This window comes from Canis lupus, chromosome 26 (assembly GCF_003254725.2).
Source record: "Canis lupus dingo isolate Sandy chromosome 26, ASM325472v2, whole genome shotgun sequence".
NCBI lineage: Eukaryota > Metazoa > Chordata > Mammalia > Carnivora > Canidae > Canis > Canis lupus.
The window spans coordinates 12,432,921-12,449,728 of NC_064268.1; the positions used below are offsets into that span (position 1 = coordinate 12,432,921).

The 16,808-nt window shown below is 42.5% G+C and overlaps 1 long non-coding RNA gene across 3 annotated transcripts in view; it reads left to right on the plus strand.

Moving 5' to 3' along the window:
- Positions 1-731: 731 nt before the first annotated feature.
- Positions 732-16,808, plus strand: part of LOC112676609 (uncharacterized) — a 38,469-nt gene continuing 22,392 nt past the window's right edge. Inside the window, exons 1-4 of one of the 3 annotated variants that reach the window (XR_003146616.3) lie at positions 732-2,497; positions 8,091-8,235; positions 8,552-8,779; positions 14,918-16,019. This is a non-coding gene — a long non-coding RNA (uncharacterized LOC112676609). Of the gene's footprint in view, positions 2,498-8,090; positions 8,236-8,551; positions 8,780-9,791; positions 10,099-14,917; positions 16,020-16,808 lie in introns of those variants that run through there. The other 2 variants (XR_003146615.3, XR_004809553.2) reach the window with 2 other exon arrangements.

Below are 16,808 nucleotides of genomic sequence, written 5' to 3' on the forward strand. Positions count from 1 at the left end.
TGCTCTGTTACTGTCCCGGGGAGCCCGAGGGCATCCTCGCTCTCCTGGGTCCTGCTCCACCTCCCTGGAGCCCCTTTCCGCCCGGGAAGGTCGGTGCAGCTCCTGCTCCTCCGGGACGGGGCTCTCCTGTCCTGGGGACACTCGCCCCTGCCTCAGCCCGGCTCCTCGCGGGCCCCTCCCCTTTGGAGGCCTTTGTTTCTTTACTTCTTTTCCCCCGTCTTCCTACCTTGATAGAAGCGCGAACTCTTCTCACTGTTGCATTCCAGGTGTTCTCTCTTTAATTCTCAGGCCGAATTCATAGATTTTCAGGATGATTGGAAGGTTTTCTAGGTAATTTGGTGGAGACGGGTGATTTGGAGACCCTACTCTTCCGCCATCTTGCTCCTCCCCCCCTTTATGTTATTATTATAATTATTTTAATTTTATAAGTATTACAAACCCCATAACATATTGTTAGTATGTTTTGCTTCAAGAAATTGTTTTTTTAAAGAAATTACCTTTTTTTAAAGTCATTTATATTTATCCATATATGTCCCATATCTGGCCTATTTCAGCCTTTTATGTAGATTTAATTTTCTGTCTAAGGAACTTCCTTAACATTTCTTGTAGGCAGGATGGCCGGTGATGAATTTAGATTTGTTTAGCTTTCTTTGTCTTTTGCTCATCTTCCTTATTGAAGGATATTTTCAATGGATACAGTATTTTAAGGCAACTCCCTTAATTTGCTCTTAAAGATGTAATTACTTGCCTCTGATTTCCATCATTTTTTAATAAGAAGATAGCATTAAAAAAAAAAAGAAGATAGCATTTATTCTTCCATTCTTCTTTGTGTGCCATATGTCTTTTTCTTCCGGTTGCTTTAATGATCTTCTGTCTATGTTTTTCATTTCCAGCAACTAGATGATTACATACTAGGTGTGTTTCTCTTCGCAGAGACCATGCTAATGAAAATATGAATCGTCTTCTCTTCCTTTAAAGAGAATTGAGTTTTATTTTGGCAAAGTAGTTAATGGGTTGGATGCTCAGGTTGACCTCAGAGAGTGACCTGGTCAGGTTTTGTTAACATGGGTAGGGAACAGCTCCATCTCCCAAGCTAGAGGAGTTTTATCCCTAAAGGCATGCACTTCCTGGGGGTATCAATCCATTGCTTGGGTTATTCAGAATACTCTGTTCCTTCCCTGGTCAGAATTCCAACATCTCCTGGCCCAGGGTACCCTCTGGAGTTGCTCTGTGACTCACCCCTTCCCTGGCCCTGCCAGTGGCTCTTCCCCATTAAGCTTTGGTGTCTTGCCTCGCAAATCCACAGTAAGTATTTGGCCCAGAGGTAAGGGGACCTCCACGCAGATTTGTGGTGTTTCTTGTTGATACAGCTTCTTATATCTCTCTCTCTTTTTTTAAGATTGTTTTATTTATTCATGAGAGACACAGAGAGAGAGGGGCAGAGACACAGGCAGGGGGAGAAGCAGGCTCACTGTGGAGAGCCAGATGCGGGACTTGATCCCAGGACCTGGGATCATGACCTGAGCTGAAGGCAGATGCTCAGCTGCTGAGTCACCCAGGGGCCCCGAGCTTCTTGTCTCTTATTGTCCTCTTCCACTAATTCTGGCAGCATTGTTACACCGAACTCCTGCCTCTGTTTTCTCAGCCCAGCAAGGCCACTACCCATCTGCTTTGGTTGTGCTTCTCTCTGCTGGGAGTGGAAAATAGGGTGAACATGGAGGTGGTCCTGAGTGTTCCTTTCTCTCAAACAACTCTTGACTGTCTGAAAGCAGTTGCTTCATACATTTGTGGATGAGGGAGAGAGTGAGTCTGGTATCAGTGACTCCATCATGGCTGGAATCAAAAATAATCTCACAGGGTTTGGAGAATAAGTGATAGAATGCTTATGAAGTCTCAGGTACACAGTAAATGATTAATAAATGCAGCTGGTATTATTTTAATATTTTACTACATATTTAACTCTGTTTCTAGACTATATAGATTCTTTAAGTTAAAGACTGTGTCTTCATCATCTTTAAATCCTCAATACCTAGCACGAAGCCTGGCACACTGCAAATGTTATTTGAACTCGAGTTATCTTAACCAAGAAATGTGTTGACCAAGCACTCCTATATGTATAAAGATGGAGTTCAGGAAAAAGAATTGTCAGGCAGCTCTTGGTACTTATTTTGAACCCATTCCAGGGTTAAATCAAAACCAAGAGTATTGACAAACTCTTTCATTTACTTATTTCTCTACTGTGGATGTATCCAATAACATCGAGGCTGCTTCCCAGTGTCAAGTCCTTGGGCAGGGCTGGAGCAGAGAAATGGGAGAAGATGGGAATTATGACCCTGTCAACTTCAACACCTGTATCAGAGATGATACCACAAATATGCATATAGTACTTCAATGAAGAACCAATTCTGATAAGTCTGTGGAGTGATCAAAAGACTTCAGGAATTCCAGAAATGGGAGATAATGCATATATTCGGAAGGGATGGCTGAGGAATGGGAGGTAAGTCTGGATAAGTTACTGGTTGGATCAGATTTTATTTTGGGTCTTGACTCGCACACTAACCCTAGACTATAGAAGTTTGGACTTTTGAGGTGGTGTTAATGGGTAGAGTCTCAGAAGGTTTCTCATGCAGTGAAATGATAGATTCTGATGCTCTCATGTACATTAATTTTTACCTGAAAGTACTCAAAAAAGGACAGCAAGAAAGCTAGGGAAAGAGAGCCCAGAAGAGGAAAGAGAAAAATTCAGATAGTCTACTGAAGAATCCACAGAAATCTGACACAGATATTCAAACCTCGGTTCCCTGTTTGGGTGATCTTGGCTTCCATGCATAGATTTTCTTCTTCCTGGGTGCCCATCTCAAATAGGACCATGAAGTGGAATAGGACAAATTTGGTGTTTGGACTCTCCAGAAGCCACTGGCTGATTTGAGATCAGTCCTGCATGGGGCCTTCATCTAGCCGTATTTGCCCTCACCATGCACAAAGGTCCCCTTCTCATTTTCCATGATCTGAATCCTGAACACTTTTCTTGGAACACCAAGCTTGATTTGTTTAAGCACCAGGACTTCGAACCTTGCTACTTACTTTCTTGTTTTCCCCTCACTTGGAAGGGCTTTTCTTGGGTCTCTTGGCATCCATCAGTTCAATCTTCCTCTATCTTATCTGATCTCCCTGTGGAACCCTTCCTCTGCATATAGCTCTGACCTGCATATTCGAAGCACAGCATAAACTCTTGAGGATGAGCTGTTCTGCTTCTCTCTAATCCCTTCCCATTTGGTCCCAGATTCTTATGTAGGATCCAGTTGGTTTCCTTCAGGGAGGCAAGAGAGCACTTTGGTTAAAAATCATGGGTTTACAGAGTTAGGCCTAGATTCAAATCCTGACTCTGAAATTTTTATAGATGAGCGATCTTGTCCATTGAACACAAAACCCCTCATTCAAGATTAAGCCAAGGTTGTACTTCAGAAACTCCTCCTTCCTTTTGCATGTTCAGTATGAAAATAAAAAAGTTAGCTACAACTTTTACTTGGCTGGGTTTTGGGGATTTTGTACCAATGCCTGGAAAACCTAGATGTGGTATCTATGTTGGTCCATCTTATTGTCCAAGTGAATGGCTTATTCCTGAATTTTTCTCCTCAAAATTTCTAAAGACTTCACTCCCTTCCCTTAGGCCTGGGTCTCCAGCTGGTAGAAGCCAGAAAGAACCACAAAAACAAAATCCTTAAAAAACAAAAACAAAACAAAACAAAACCAAAATCCTTTTCCAGGATTGCTCAATGGCATTTGATTATGCCCAAGGCCGCAAGTGGTGTTAGGGATGCAGCCCCAGACAGGCAGCATTATCTCCATCAAGGGGTTGATGATTTACTCTCGCGATTTTTCTGGCTTCTTTGAGGAAATGGGTCCCTAAATCCACCATCGTCTAGACAAATCGCCAGCCTTTCCAAAACCATCTCCCATAAATTATCTATACGGTAGGGCGTTAACATCCATTGGGGATCTATTTCATGCCAGTCATTGGACTAAACCCCTTAGGTAGATTCACTTTTGATTCTTCACTCAGGTCTTGTGAGGCTTCCCTTAGCCCCATTTTACAGATGAGAAAACTGAGTTCAGAAAATGTAGATCATTTGCCCAGAGGTGATTGCAGACAGATGGGCGGAGCCAGTTCAAACTCCCTCCTATTCATTCAACCAGCCTCTGCTGCCTCTTTGAACAGATCTTCTACTTTCCACCTCCCACATGGATAGCTTTATTTTTGAAAGCTGTTAGTTTTTCTAGCCTCCACCCCCCACCCCCTCTGCAGTCATTCTTTTATGGAGCATTCAATACATTCCGCCTTTGAAAGGAGAAACAAACCTAAAAGCTCCAGTGAAATGAAAATGCTAAGGCTTCTTCAAACTTAAGTAGCATTAGAAGCAATTACATTTGTGCAAATGTAGAAAGGTTTGTTGCTATTTCTGACTCCCCCATACCCCAAGGCAGTAAACCGGAGGTGGGCTGTTAACCATTTCAGGGCGAAGTTCAAGGTAGCAAAGACTCAGGTTTTATTGTTTGCATTCTCTATCGAGTACCTTTTTAAAGTGAAAGCCACCATCTGTTTACTCAAATAAATTAATGCTTTTATTTCAAAATACACTTTTGTGAGAATAGGGTTGCACGGCCATTCATTAGAAAAAAAAAAAGACAAAGTAATGAAACATACCCTTACATCTTTGCAGTTAGCGACAGATTTTAGTTCTTCTTCCTTTTTTTTTTCTTTTTCTTTCATCTGTTGACCTAAACCCACAGCACCATTTTCACAAAACGCGTACAAGCGTGTGGCTTATGAGAGGATGATGACAAATGAGGTGATGTGAGATGCACTTAAAAATGTATGAAGATGTAAATAATATCACTTGCAAAGTGCAAAGATGTAAAACTTGCAAAGATAGAGGCTGTTAAGTCTGAAGGAGAGAGAAACAAATTCTGCCCAGCTGACTCCTTAGGAATATTTTCCTGTTAGCTGTTGCTGCATGACAAAGGGCCCCAAGTTTAGGAACTTAAAAGGACAAAATATCCTTTCTGACAGTTCTGCAATGTGAGCAGGGCTGGGCTGCACCATTCTTGGGCTCCCCCCAGCCCCGCCTCTGCTGGGGCTGAAATGTCCAAGATGCATGTGGAAGGGTAGCTGGTGCTCCTTCTGGAATGGCTGGAGGGGCTGGGGTCTCCTCGGGCATGGCAATCTCTCCCCATGTGGGTTCCTTGGGTTTTCCTACAGCATGGGGAGCTCAGAGTCACTGGGCTTCTCAGTCAGTGCTGGCTTCAAAGAGGCAGAAGCTGTCAGTGCTTTCATAAGGGCTGGATTCAGCAGTCCAAGGGCTTGAGATCCTCCGTGTTTTATTGGTCAAACCAATTCATGAGGCCATCTGAGGTTCAGGGAAGGGAAACAGACTCCACTTTTGGAGTGGGTGCCGAGCACTTGGAGGTGAGGAGGGATTCATGAGGACTGCTGCTGGAGACTCTGCCCCACACAGGCGCTGGCTGCTATCCGATATCAACTCTTTCATCTTTCAGTTCTGATTAATGGAATATTCTACAGCACTGAAAAGATAAGTCACAGCTACATGCAAGAGCTTGATAAATATTCCAAACATCACAATGATAGAACGAAGACACACAATAATGCAATGCTATATGATTCATTTTATGAAGTTTAAAAGTAAGCAAGGTGAACTATATTGTTCACTGATGCATAGATAGGTGGCAAAATTATTAAGAAAAACAGGAAAATGATTATCATAAAAGTCAGATTAAGGATGCAGGTGTTTGTAGTGGGGGGGGACATTAGAGGCTTCTTGGTGCTGGTAATATACATTTTTTTTTTTTGCTTGATGTGGGTCATGGTCATGTGCATGTTTGATTTAATTGTATCATTTATGCAGATTTTGTGCTTGTAGGTTATATCCCTAAATTTTTAAAAAATTGTGAAAAGTTAAATTTTGGCCAAATTTAAAATTGTCATCTGTATACTTGACACGTACAGCTCAAAACTCTGGCTAATTTTTGTCTCTGATGAGACAGATAAGTGGGGATAGCCTTGCCTAAAATCTTAAGTTTATTCATGGGAATGATTGCTCATGATTTTCAAACAGGTGGCATGTCCTAAGCTCTCAGTAGGTACTTAATATATTACTGTACCCAATGCAGAGAAAAGTCTGAGTAATACGTATTACACCCATTTTCCAGAAAAAGATACAATGGCTGGTTAAGTGTAGCCTCAAAGTCACACAGCATTTGAACCTAGTCTCGTTGACTCTGAACTTCCTCTATAAACAAGCTCATGGCCCAGGGGTCCTGAACATCGACAGATTTCACCCATCTCCTGTGCTCCAGCTGGTCAAATCCAGAATGGGCAGCACCCAGGTCACCACTAGCACAAAAGCATAATTGTTTCAGGCTCTGTTCTCACCGGAGAAGCAGCCCATTGCAACCACGGGTGGACTTGGCTCAGTGTCAAGCCCTGGATCGAGGCCTCTCCCCTTGGCTTCTGACTGTTGACAGGCAGAGTGGCTCCCTTGGCCAGGCCAGGTTGTAATAAAGCTGCCTGGCACCCAGGATCTGCCAATGAAGGGAGGGCAAGGGCAGTGGAAAGAGCTGGTCTCCAAATTCCAGGAACCACATGGTGTTTATTCTGAGGCCAGCCTCCCATCACCCACCCCACTGGAAGCTGCTGCTGCCGAGTCTGGAGAGAATCCAGATTAAATAATAGTGTAATAAGGAGTACGTCTCTGTTTTGGTTTTTACAGATTATGCCATTTCAAAGGGACAAGAGCAAAGTCTCCTAAGGCCCTTATTGGGGTCTACTGAACCATGACCTAATTAAATCTATTGGAGAAAAGTCTCTTGTTGAAGAAAAGGGGGGGGGGGCTGCATTGTTTCTTCTGAGAAATTATTTAGCCTTATGATGGCACTTATTTTTATGGGTACTAGAGAAACACAGACCAAACACTACATTGCCATTAGTGACTCCAAGGGGGTGGGGGACGGAGGGGATGTTCTCTGTAAGGACAATGCTTACATTGTCAAAGCTCTTTCACATCCATTATTGTCTTCCAACTGCTCCACAAAGCGGATGGGTCAGATATCACCAGATTAATTTTCAAGATGAACCCAAGAATTAAAGAGGTTGCCTTATAAAACTCGTTTACAGACTGGATTATTTTCCGTGTTCTTCACATATTCATAACGGGAAAGAAATTTTGAGGAATGATGATTACGTTAAAACGAATACAAATACCGTTGATGCTAATATTAGGATGAAGAAGAAGAACAAGGCCCATAGCAAAGGGATGGAGAGAGGGAGGGAGAAGGATGAGGAGGGGAGGGAGAGAAGGGAGGGGAGAAGGAAGAGGAGGAACAAGAGGAGGAGAAGAGAAGGAGAATAAGTAGTAATGACGTGCCTTGAGCACCCATGGTGCGCAATTCATTGTGAGGAGTTCTTACCTTCTCCTCCCTTGGAGGAGCTGTCTGAGAAGGGGCTGCTACATCTTTCCTCGGTGATCATGCATTGGAGACTTGGCCCATGTTGGCCCACTTTGAGATGAATCATTGAGACTATCTCTGAGCCTTTCACCCAAATTTCTCTGTGTGGTAGGAGACACAACGGAAGCACAGAGTGGATAAGCTACTTGCTCAGACATATGACCAGCGAGCACTGCAGAGCTGAGACAAGCATGGAGAGTCCCCTAGAACCTGAGATCTTTTCCCCTACTAAAGGTGGCTGAGGACATGTATGGGTGTTTGTGCTCACATCCCTATTATTTGGGCACTCAATTCAAGACTCCTTTGGTTGCCAGTGGGAAAAAAAAATCTATTCAAGGTCATGTACAATTACAAAAACTACATTTATTTCTCACATCTAGGAAGTCCACTCAAGGGATATAATTGGCTTGAGCCATGACTGCATTCAGAGGCTTAAGCCACCTTGTCTGAATCTACCTTCTCCCTCCTTCAGCTCTATTTCCTCCTAGTTGGCTTCATTCTGAAAAGGACTTTCTTTACTCTGACAAAGATGGCTATACGTAAGTTCCCGATGTGTGTCTTTACAGGTAGTCCATTCTAGCTGGATGAGGGAAGCCACCTACTGTTCCAGCCAACCTTCTAGAAATGGCTCCCATTGGGCTGATTTGAGTCACATGTCCATTACAGAGCCAATCACTGGCCAGCAGGAAGGAATGCTTTGGCCACGATGAGGTAATGGGCCCACTCTGGAGAACTAGTGACTATACTCAGCCCACATTTACCCTCTGGCCTAAAAATAGGAGCGGGGTCATAGTTCACAGGAAAGACTGTGTGCTGTTATGCAAAGAAAGTAAGGTGGACAGGAGGTGGATAAAAGCTACAGACACCCAGTACAGACCCATGCAATTAGTCCCATCCTGTAACCTATCAGCATACACCATTGTCTAGAATCCTTTAGAATTGGGTCAGCAGGCTTGGTGGGGGATTTTAGGAATTAGGCAACTGTCGAGGTTTTGAAATCGATTAGCTCATATTCCTCATTTTACAGCTGAAAAGTTAAATGACTCGCCTCAGGCACCCATCTATTGAGAAAGAGGCTAGCGCTGCTCCTTAGGCCCAGGCTGGGATGCTGCATTGGCCTTGAACCCTGACATCTTCCTTCCCAGGACTGCCTTGACTGACCCAGCAACCCAACATCTGGCAGGCTCCAGGCTTCTCACTATTTCCCAACAAGACTTCTGGCGTTGCCTTGACCAAAGAGGATGTTGCAGATGCTGTAAGTAGATGATATCAGAAATCCAAATGCAAAACAGGCATTCCCACATCCCCATTAGCCAACGTGAGTGCCTATTATAAAGCATTTTTCCCCATATTTATAGACATTTCATTGTGACCCAACTAGTCCTCGAAAAACAAAATGTCTAAGTAAGGAAAAGGTCTGACGTAGTATTGATGCAATTGTTCTTATGAACGTAAAAGGAAGAGAAGTCACCCAGATGTGTTATCAAGCGAGATCTTGAACTATTTTTTTTAAGATTTTTTTAAAATTTATTTATGAGAGACACAGAGAGAGATGCACAGACACAGGCAGAGGGACAAGCAGGCTCCCCACAGGGAGCCTGATGTGGGACTCCATCCCAGAACCCTGAGATCACGACCTGAGCCAAAGGCAGACGCTCAACCGCTGAGCCACCCAGGCATCCTGAGATCTTGAACTATTTTCTAAAATGATATTTAAAAAACCAAACAAAACACACACACACACACAACTGCTCTTTGCTTTTCACAGTTGTGTGCAGCCCTGTGTAGAGAGTGGTCTGTTTCTTAGAACAGGGCCCGGCAGAAGGTGGCCTGTGGGCCCAGTCTTGCCCACACCTTATTGTAAAGTCGTATTGGAGCAAAGCACACCCGTGTCTGTAACTGTTGCCTGAGCCTGCTTCTGTGCAACACACACAGGGGGTGAGCAGTTGTAGCAGAGACCATATGGCCTGCAAAATGGAAGTCATTTAGTCTCTGGCCCCTTATGGGAAACTTCCGACCCCAGGGTTAGAATACTAGATTTTCAGAGCTAACTATAATCTTAGCATTCGTTTCATCTAGAGGTCTCTATCTGGGGGTCCAGGGGCTGAATCTAACACACCAGCATGGGATTCTTGGGGGCTAATGTATTATTTAGTTCACTCTTAACTGAACCAATTTTTAAACACAAGAGGAAGATGTTTTAAACTTCAGATATCTGGCTTTTGTTTTTTTTGTTGTTGTTGTTTTTTTTTTTTTTTTTTTTTTAGATGATTTGAAGATCTGGGGACATGAAACCATACCTATTTAGCAACCATTGGCAGGAGTTGAATAGTGGTTCTCCTTCTTTGACACAGAAGAGTTGGTGTATTTTTCTACAATCTCTCTCTCTCTCTCACCTCATCATTAAGGCTAAGTCTCAGTTGTCATGAATCATTACACTGTTGTCTCAAAGTCCAGAGAAATCCATCTGTGGTGATATTTCTATAAAGAGATAAAAAAGAACAACACCCCAAATCATTGCATGTATAGATGACCCTTGAACAACACGGCTTTGAACTCCACAAGTCCTCTTATATGCAGATTTTTTTCCCAATAAATACAGTATAGTACTATAAATATATTTTCTCTAGCTTGTGATTTTCCTAATTACATTTTTTTCTTTTCTCTAGCCTACTTGACGGTAAGAATACGTTATAAAAAATATAATATATACAAGATGTATTTTTTTACAGCAAAAGGAGTTCTTTTTTTTTACACTTTTAAAATTTAAATTCAACAGTATTAATTGGCTAACTGTTCATGTTATTGGGAAGGTTCTGGTCAACTGTAGGCTATCTGGTAGTTAAGTTTCAGAGGAATCAAAAGTTCTACATGGATTTCTGACTGCATGGGAGGTCAATACCCCCAACCTCTGTGTTGCTGTTCAAGGGCCAACTATATTGTGAAAAGCGGTAGAAGGCATATTCCATTACAGGATATAGTGAAGAATCTTCTTCCAAGTTTAATATGAAGACATATGGCCCTGTACAGTCACTACTTTTGAGGAATTTAAGTTTGTGGCCTAGTGATCAGTGTGACATTCTCATGGTTGAGGTGGGGAAACTGAGTCTCAAATCAGAAAAGAGACTTATTCAGGGATCACTATCACACAATAAGCTGGTGGTAGACACAAACCACCCAGGGTTACTAATTCTTGCTTCCATATTACATCATTATTTGGCACTATTGGCGCTCATCCAGGGCTTCTATATCATATCAAAATCAGTGCCAGCTTGTGTGTGTGTGTGTGTGTGTGTGTGTTTAAAGATTTTATTTATCTGTTAGAGAGAGAGAGCACGAGAAAGAGAGCATGAACTGGTGGAGGGAGGAACAGAGGGAGAAGAAGACTCCCCGTTGAGCAGGGAGCCCGATGCCGACCTCGATCCCAGGACCCTGTGCTTATGACCTGAGCCTAAGGCAGACTTTTCACAGATTGATCCCCTCAGGCCACCCCCAGTGCCAGCTTTTGTAACAAATGTTTTGTAAACTCCCTTTACCACACTGAAATGAAAATCGCAGATAACAAAATCTATTACAGACAAATTTGTGGATAATACAACCAACCTACACATCATTCACAAACACAGACACACAGACACGCACACCCATAACCACAGTCTCAATGAGAAAGAGGACAAAGAGAACCATGACAAATAATCCACATTGCACCTACATGTGGGCCTGCTGTGAAGGCAGCGGCTACTGTGCCAGCTGATACGGACGTGCTGTGCTCCACTGTGCTGGCAGCTCAACTCCTGCTAATGGCATTGTCGTGAGTGACATATTTTTCCATCTTGTCACCAACACAGCCAAGTCCAATTTTCCCTTGGATTGCATGATAGTGGCATGTATGGAAAATCCAGGGTACATTGAAATTGAGAAAAAAATGACTGGTGCTTTTATATATATATATATATATATATATATATATATATGTATATATAACACAGGGTTAGATTCTGGGCTCAGCTAATTATTAACAGGTTTTCACCCATATGAATGTCTGTCTCATGGTGTATTCGAAAGTCCTGTGGGAAACAGTCATTTTTCATATGGTGAGATCATCCTGTTGATTATAGGACATCTCACATCCCCAACCCTCGCTCACTGAATACCAGTAGCATCCCCACACCACTGAGATAAAGAAGGCCCCCACAAATTTCTGACACCCCCTTAGTGAGTGATACCACTGCATTGAAAACCACTGTTCCAGACCTTTCCCTGTTTCATCCTGGACTGTTTGGATGAATCTGTGCAGCTGGATAGATAGCCCAAAGGATCATGGGATATTTTGAACCACTGGAAGCGATGCCTAATGACCCCAGTCCCTGGGAATTTGCCCAGTTTTCTTAATAGGGAGCATCCTGCAGTGATTACTTGGGAGTGGACTCAGAGAAAACTCAGCAAGACCTGGGAATAATATTCCAAATGCCCACATATGTCCTCCCAAGTGAAAGCAAATCTCCCAACGGAAACCAGTCAGATGGGGGGATAGAGGGTCCATCCCCAAAACCTAGAGCATGGAGAGAAAAGATGACCCCAGAGAGGTGCCAGGGCCCAAAGAGTAGGTCCAAGAGTTCAGACCAAGCCCTGCCCCTTCTAAGAAACAAGAGGAGCTGGGGCTGTGGGCATTGTTATGCAAATGAAGCACAAAAAAATCCCCAAACTCTGAGTGCTCCCTTGAACAGTGGCTTAAGAGAGTCCTCAAAGATGTTTTTACCACATGTGCAAGAAATTAAAATTAGGCTTAAGCTATCTGAAGAGCCACTTTGACATTGCCATATGGTGGAAGCAAAAGCTGCTTTTTGGATTTAGCAAACATCTTAAACTATTTTTCAAATGATTTAGGTCCAGCAAGACCCAAAATGTATTTTTTTCTCCAAGTACCTTTTCCCCCCTCATTTTAAACCCTAGAGTATTTTGAAGGGAATTCAAGCCACATGTTTCTGATTCATTTACACTTAACTCATCAACATGTTGTTTTGCAAGAGTCATTTGATGTCCAAAAAGACCTTTTGAAATATATATTAAGTGTACGTGTACACACACATTTATATTTATACACACACACACACACATACACACTTAACGATATCTTCTCCTAAAGAGCAAGGAGCTATGTTTTGCTTAGAATTAACCATCTCTAAATACCCAAGAAACAAATCAGACAAGAAAGAAGCATCCTTCAAGTTCTTGAGTTGACCAAAAAAAATTCCCCCTTCCCAGCCAAAGGTTTGTGTCCCAGAATAGCCTCGTCCAGAGGGAGGTCCATTGAGCTGCAGGAATGTGACCCAAAGGTGCAGAGTGCCTCCTTGAGGACGGGAGGCTGGACGCCAGCAGAATGTGGACCCTGCCTGCTTTGCACATAGGTGCTGACCAAGGGTTTAGACTGTGCTTCTATGTAAGTCAATCTTGTTCATGCTATAGGTTGCTTTGAAATGTCTCTTTCTGTCTCATTGGATAGATGATTGATGATAGATTAGATAGATAGATAGATAGATAGATAGATAGATAGATAGAGTAGGTAGATAGATAATAGATATAGGTATACTTGTATATGCATATATATTTACAGATATAGATTACATATTCATATATATTTCATCTATCTATCCATCTATCTATATAATTTTGAAGAGAAACAATTCCAGGAAAATCATGTGGAAATCCTTATTGCTTCTGGGTTAATAATGTGTGAATTATTTACATTGTCAGAACTGCCTTTCTTGACACCACATTTAGTAGATCTGGGGCCTTTGGAAGGCTCTTTCTCCCTCTTGTACTGAGGGCAGACATCACTAATTGATGTCTGAGCTCTTTCCTCATGAGCCTATACTAACCTTTGAATGCTTTTTTAAAAAAAGATTTTTCTATTTATTTATTCGTGAGAGACAAAGAGAGAGAGGCAGAGACATAGACAGAGGGAGAAGCAGACTCCCCACGGGGAGCCCAATGCAGGACTCGATCCCAGGACCCTGGGATCACACCCTGAGCCGAAGGCAGTTGCTTGACCACTGAGCCACCCAGGTTCTCCCTTGAATGCTTTTTAAAAGATAATTCTACAGGAAGCCTCCACTGAAGAGTTGGAGTCAGTCCAAAGAAGTGACCTCTTTGTCATCTCTGTGAAACATTAATAAGCAGTAAGGGTTATTTCTAATTTATGATGAGAAAACAGAACACACTAGCTCATTTGCTCAAGGGTGGGCAGCAGGTAAATGGCAGATGTAAGATTTGAACCCAGACTTGAAAGACCTGTGAATATTCAGCTGATGTGTTCTCAAACCTTCTTACCATCATCATCCTCTGTATCACAATCTTTGTTACTGCTATCATCAATCGGAAAGATCCTCCTTTTGTTTAAAAAAAATATTTAAAAAAGATTTTAGAAAGCAGATAAAATTAGCATTTTTCATGACTTAAATTTAAGACATTCAGAATGTTAATATATACTAAACATGAAATCAGGCATTGAGGAAACAAGACTGTCATGATGATAAAAATGTGAAATCAGGTATTATCCTGCAGCGTCCGAGTCTTGTACATCTTCACTAGACTTCTTAACCGTGTAGTTCTTAATCATCACCATGTCATGATCCTACAGTTCAAGAGATATTTAAAGAGAAGTTGCTTTAGAATCTCAAGATACTGTCCAGTCAGCTGGATTAGATGCCTGAGAGGAAAATAAGAAATTTATGTTTTAGATTGCATCCTTAAAATATGTAGTAACTATTCCTATTTGTGCATTCAAGCCAGCAAAGTGTTCCTTAATTTACTACCAGAGCAATAAACACCCATAATAAAATGTTATCCCAACATAATATGTTCCACATTCAATTTTTATTGTAACCCAGTATCTTAAGGCAAATCCTAGTCACAAAGGTATCTCTCTCCCCAAGACACACACACACACACACACACACACACACACACACACAGACCCAAAACAAACGAAACAAAGGGAACACAGAGCTCAACCTACCATTCCTCCATCAGGATACACTGGATCCAGGTAGTAGAACACTTGATCAACAGTCACATAAGCTGTACAGATATTGAATTATCTCCCAAGTTATTATGAAAGACAAAAAGAAGAAATATGATATGATTCTTGACCTTAAAAGCACCGTATCCACTTTCTGCAGAGCTAGTGAGTTTATGTGTGTCTTGCACCCGTGAAGCACTCCACAAAAGTGTGGATGGATTTGATTTGACAAGAGGATGACCAGGTGTTAAGATGGAGAGACAGAGAGAGTCAAGAAAAACATTATTACAACCTTCAAGGTGCCTCATGACCTAGCATTTCCAATATAAGTCTCCCTCTCTTCCCTCACCTCTCCTCCCATGTGATTCATAGCTTCACAATATGGACCAAAGCCAACAGAGAGAAAGGCAACAGCAGCAACGAAGCTCCAAACCTCTGCCTGGACTGTGCTGCCTGCTGACAGTCTTCGTGTGGATGCTGAAATCCAACTCATCCATTAACAACCAGTTCCGAGACGCCTGGGTGGCTCAGTGGTTGAGCGTCTGCCTTCAGCTCAGGGTGTGATCCCGGGGTTCCTGGATCAAGTCACACGTCGGGCTCCCTGCATGGAACCTGCTTCTCCCTCTGCCTGTGTCTCTGATCTCTCTTTCTGTGTCTCTCATGAATAAATAAATAAAATCTAAAAAAAAAAAAAAAAGAACCAGTTCATATGCCTCATCCTCATCAAACTTCCCCAATCTCCCAGACCAGAATTAGTCACTCTGAGTCTTTTCTTCTCAGTGTTGCCATAACAACTAATATTACTTTTACTAATCATGGCCTTGTATGTCATGTGTCATGTGTGTCATGGCCATGTGCTGTGTGTCTTGGGTCAGATCTTGTGCTGAGCACTTTACGCACATTATCTCATTTAATCCCTACAACAATCCATTGAGACTGTTTCCCTCTTCCTCCTTCTCCTCCTCTTCCTGCTTCTTCTTTCCCATCTCCCTCTCCCCTTCTCCTCCTTCATCATCATCATCATCATCATCATCATCATCATCACCACCAGCAGTATAATTTCTTCTCTTCTTCCTCCTCTTCCCCCTCCTTTACCACTATTGTTCCCATTTTCTAGGCAAGGAAACCGAGGTCTAGAGAGGTTTAACAACCTATTTAAGCTCACTCATCAACTAAGTGAATGAACCAGGCCTAATGCGGGTCTGTGACTTGAACCCCTCCTCTGTCAGACTCTCTGGCCACCATTCCACTCCACAGCCCATCTGCACTCCACCCTTTAGCTATGCTTCGTAGCTAATAGTACACCCACCACCTCTTCTCCGACTATCGGATATTCGTGGGCAGTGATTGTGTAGTATTCACCTCTAAATCTCAGTCTCGGGTGCTCTGCCTGGCACACAATAGGCCTTGACAAATATTGACACTTATTTTAAAGACTATTTTTGAATGGGAAAAGCCTTCACATGGTTGAAAAATCACAAGGTGAAAAGGGGAATAAAATGGAAAGTCTCAACCCTGGCCCCCAGTTCCCCAGTTCCTCTCTCTTCAGAGCCATTCTGTAACACTGGCTTCTTACATATCCTTCTAGAAATATTTTATGCACATACAAGGAAATATGTAAATGCATTCTCTTTTCTCCTTTTAAAATAAAAATGGTAGTGCACTATGCATACTGTCTTGTGCTTTTATGTTGGCTATTGGGTATTGTAATTATTAGCTACTCAACACATTGAAAAATTATCTAAAAAAGCCAAAACAGAAAACCTATTACGTTTCCTTCTACACTCGGCATAAAAATTTATTGAGGCCTGCCTCTAGTTGGAAGGAAAAGAATAATCCCCTCCTGCCAACATCTCTGTGTGTTCACTGCTCTTCCTCCCAATTAGACAGAAGCCCCCATGGGGCAGGGGGTCTAATTTCCCAGGACCCGTCTACTGGATCCGTGCTCCTTAGTATCCAACAGATCTGGCTAATCCTGAGGATCCAGGTTCCAGCGTTCTGAACATAGGCCCACAACGCCAAGCCATGACGTTTATATATTTCAGCAGGCAGGTCTGGGTAGGGGACGGTAGATTCGGGAGTTTGAAACCACACAGAGGCTCTTGGCGAATATCTAATGGTTTCTGGGTCTCCCTATGGAATTCTAGCATTCCCTTCCTTTCATCTTGTAAGTCCTCTCTGGTTTTATCCTTGACCAGCTGTCTCGCTTCTGCTTTCTGCTCTGGTTGTGTGAAAGCCAGAGGGTCTCGAAGCAAATGGGTAG